Raw genomic sequence first — 4,180 nt, 5'->3', positions numbered from 1 at the left:
CAGGAGCTCCATGCTTTAGAATTTGAGCATCTGAGGGTGTGCTGGAGAGTGATTAAGATTCTTTCAGGCTAGAAACAAAGAACTCAGAGGGTTGTGGGGAAACTAAGCCAGGAAGACTGGTTCTGGGGGCAGATCCATGGCAGAGGCAAAAACAGCCTGGATTTTGCGGCCTAGAGTTTGTTAGGCCCCAACCAGAGACAGTGCCCAAAGCCCTGGTGCTGACTGGCAAGAAAAGATCTAGAGACAATGGCCCCAATAGAATGGAGCCTGAAGGCATCATCTATATTATAAAAAGCCAGTGGCCGTAATGCCAGAATGACCCAACGACCAGTCACCAGGAGGTGCATTGATGGGCCCCATGGCGGTGGTGGGTGGGACTCTGGGTCTCACATGATTTTGCAAGCTAAGCCTCTAGTCTATCTACACTAATAAAAGAGAAACATGGTAATTGGCGTACGACCACTACCCTTCCCATTGGCTAATCAGCGTATCCTTATGCAAATTAACTGTCAGCCAAGATGGCAGCCGGCAGCCATGCACTGAAGCGAGCAGGGAGGCTTGCTTCCTCCAGGGACTGCAGGCTCCAACGTTCCCCGCCTCACTTGCCGGCCTCTCAACTGCAACTCTAAGCAACTATAACTATGTTGCAAATAAGAAGCTAAACAAAACCGGCTTTCAGTCAGCCCTGGACTGCAACATTGTATCCATGTTTTCAGCAGCAAGGCCTCAGAGCTAAAGCTGGCCCAGAATAAAAAAAAAAGAAAACAAGGAGCAGTTGGGAGCTTTTAGTCAACTGCCAGCGGGAAAACAGCCCTCAGCCCCTCAGCCAGCCTGGCCAGGCACCCCAGTGGGGACCCCCACCCTGATCCAGGACACCCTTCAGGGCAAACCAGCCAGCCCCCACCCGTGCACCAGGCCTCTATCCTATCTAATAAAAGGGTAATATGCCTCCCAGCACTGGGATCAGCGGAGCAGCGAGGGTCCCGGCACCGGGATCAGCGTGACAGGGGGCAGCGCCCAAACCTCCTGATCAGCCCTGCTCTGTGCCTGATATGGGGGGAGCTCCCCAATCCCCTGATTGCCCTGCAGCTCTGTGTGTGACAGGGTGCAGCGCACCAACCCCCTGATCGGCCCTGCTCTGTGTGTGACAGGGTAGAACCATAACCTCTCCATCGGCCCTGCCCTGAGTGTGACAGTGGTGGTGCCCCAACCCCCTGATTGGCCCTGTTCTGTGGGTAATAGAGAGTGGCGCCCCAATCCCCCTCCATGGGCCTTGCTCTGTGTGTGACAAGGTAGAGCCATAACCTCCCCTTTGGCCCTGCCCTGAGTGTGACAGGGTGCAGCACCCCAACCCCTTGATCCGCCCTGCTCTGTGTGACAGGGGGCGGTGTCCCAGCTCCACTATCGGCCCTACTCTGTGAGTGACAGCGGGGAGCTCCTCAACCCCCTGATTGGCCCTGCTCTGTGAGTGACAGGGGGCAGCCCCCCAACCCCCTGATCGGCCCTGCTCTGTGCGTGACAGGGGGTGGCGCCGCAACCTCCCAATTGACCCTGCCTTGAGTGTGACAGGGGGCGGTGCCCCAACCCCCCAATCAGTCTATCCTGAGCGTGACTGAGGGTGGCATTGCAACCTCCTGATCCGCCCTGCTCTGTGCATGATGGGGCGGCGCCCCAACTCCCCAATCGACCCTGCTCTGAGCCTGACCAGGGGCTGCACCTAGGGATTGGGCGTGCCCTCTGCCACCCGGGAGCAGGCCTAAGCCAGCAGGTCGTTATCTCCCAAGGGGTCCCAGACTCTGAGAGGGCACAGGCCAGGCTGGGGGACCCCCTTCCCCCGAGTGCATAAATTTTTGTGCACCGGGCCTCTAGTAAATATATAAAAAGCCAGCGACCAGAATGCTGGAACGACCGGAATGATCAGAACAACCAGTCACTATGATGCCCACTGTGGCTGGCCAACCAGCCCGATCAGGGGCAGGGCTGGCCAGCCAACCTTCTGTGGCCCCTCCCCCTCGCTGGCCCTATCCCCGATCACCCTCCCCCCAATCAGGGGTGGGGCTGGACAACATCCCACATCCCCTCCTCCCTGCCTCCAGTTGGCCCCCATTGGGGCAGGCTGGCCAGACCCACCTGTGTACAAATTCGTGCACCAGGCCTCTAGTCAAGAATAACTGGAATGAGATCGTTAATAGCTTTGATAACATGATCCTCTCAGAGTCCCTCCTCTGTGGCATCTATGCCTGTGGTTTAGAGAAGCCCTCTGCCATCTAGTAGTGAGCCATTCCTCCTTGTATCAAGGGTTATGATGTGATCGTTCAAGCCCAATCTGGGACAGGAAAAACAGCTACTTTTGCCATAAGGATTCTGCAACAGATTTAAAGGCTACCCAGGCCTTGGTCCTGGAACCCACTAGAGAATTTGCACAGCAGATACAAAAGGTAGTCATGGTTTTAGGAGATTACATGGGTGCCTCCTGCCATGCCTTCATTGGGGATACCAACATGCATGCTGAGGTGCAGAAGCTGCAGATAGAAGCTCCCCATATCATGGTGGGCACCCCAGGACGTGTGTTTGACATGCTTAGTCGCAGATACCTGTCTCCCAGATACATCAAAATGTTTGTACTGGATAAAACTGATGAAATTTTACGCCGTGGGTTCAAGGACCAGATCTATGACATATTCCAAAAGCTCAACAGCAACACCTAGGTGGTATTTCTGCCAGCTACAATGCCTTCTGATGTGCTTGAGGTGACTGAGAAGTTCATCAGGGGCCCCATTAAGATTCTTGTCAAGAAGGAAGAGTTGACTCTGGAGGGTATCCGCCAATTCTATATCAACGTGGAATGAGAGGAGTGGAAGCTGGATCCATTGTGTGACTTATATGAAACCTTACCATCACCCAGGCAGTCATCTTCATCAACATTCAAAGAAAGGTTGATTGGCTCACTGAGAAGATGAACACCTGAGATGTCACTGTCTCTGCCATGCATGGAGATACAGACCAAAAGGAATAAGATGTAATCAGGAAGGAGTTCTGCTCTGGCTCTAGCAGAGTATTGATCACCACTTACCTGCTGGCCAGAGGCAGTGATGTGCAGCAGGTTTCTTTAGTCATCAACTATGACCTTCCTAACAACAGGGAAAACTATATCCACAGAATCGGTCAGGTGGACATTTTGGCCGTAAGGGTATGGCTATTAATATGTTGACAGAAGAAGACAAAAGGACTCTTTGAGGCATTGAGACCTTCTACAATAGCTCCATTGAGGAAATGCCCCTCAATGTTGCTGACCTCACCTGAGAGGGGCTGGCTTGCTGCCTCATCCCAGCTAGGGTTCTCAGTCCTTGGCAGGCTGAGGAGGAGCAGGAGTGGGGGAGGGAAGGAAGCCAAAGGGTGAACATCTTGTCTTTCTTTTTCCTTTGAATAAATGTCATTTTTTAGGCAAAGAAGGAACCATGAACAATTTAGATACCCTTTTCTTTGGGGTAGGCTCATGCCCCAGGTGCCATCTCTTCTCCCAAAAACACTGATCCACTTCCCTAATCTAATCAACCTCCAAATCCCAGAGATTCCCTGTTCCTCTGAAAATGACTCAAGGGGGCTATAATGTCACTCGCTCTCATTTATTGGACCAACTCTGGAGGGAGAACCCCTGAGTTAGATGGCAGGGGGGTGTGGAGGGGCAAGAGAGAAAAAATAGTAGCCATTTTTCACATTGTTTGTTCAGGAAACAAAATTCTGAATGAAATTACTTGGAAATTGAACTTTTTTTTTTTTAAAGATGAACTCAATAGTCTCAGATTCACTCTCTTTGTCCAGAGGATTCCAGTCTTATCAGATAGGAATCATGGATTCCAAGCCAAACCACTGAGGCAATTCCAACTCTGCATCTTCCAGACTGAAAAGGGGAGGGCAAGTTACTCAACCTCTCTGTGCTCCAGTTTCTTTACCTGTAAAATGGGCTATATGAGGAGTAAATAACCACTGGACACAGGACCTAGAACACAGCAAGTTCTATATAATTGTTAGCTGTTAATTATTTACGTTAGTGGACCCCAATCATTTCTGACAGCCCTCTCTCTCTCTCTCTCTCTCTCTATATATATATATATATACACACACACACATGCACACACACACACACACACACACACACACACACTAGAGGCCTGGTGCA

At 51.6% G+C, this 4,180-nt stretch overlaps 1 pseudogene; it reads left to right on the top strand.

Moving 5' to 3' along the window:
* The first annotated feature begins 358 nt into the window (after positions 1–358).
* LOC139012565 (eukaryotic initiation factor 4A-I-like) lies at positions 359–3,303 on the top strand (annotated as a pseudogene).
* Positions 3,304–4,180: the final 877 nt, after the last annotated feature.

The sequence above is a fragment of the Myotis yumanensis genome, unplaced genomic scaffold (genome assembly GCF_028538775.1).
Source record: "Myotis yumanensis isolate MYYU_CA2020_CCGP unplaced genomic scaffold, mMyoYum1.0.hap1 SCAF_1, whole genome shotgun sequence".
NCBI lineage: Eukaryota > Metazoa > Chordata > Mammalia > Chiroptera > Vespertilionidae > Myotis > Myotis yumanensis.
The sequence above is the reverse complement of the archived record's forward strand: the minus strand, read 5'-3'. Positions and strand labels throughout refer to the sequence as shown.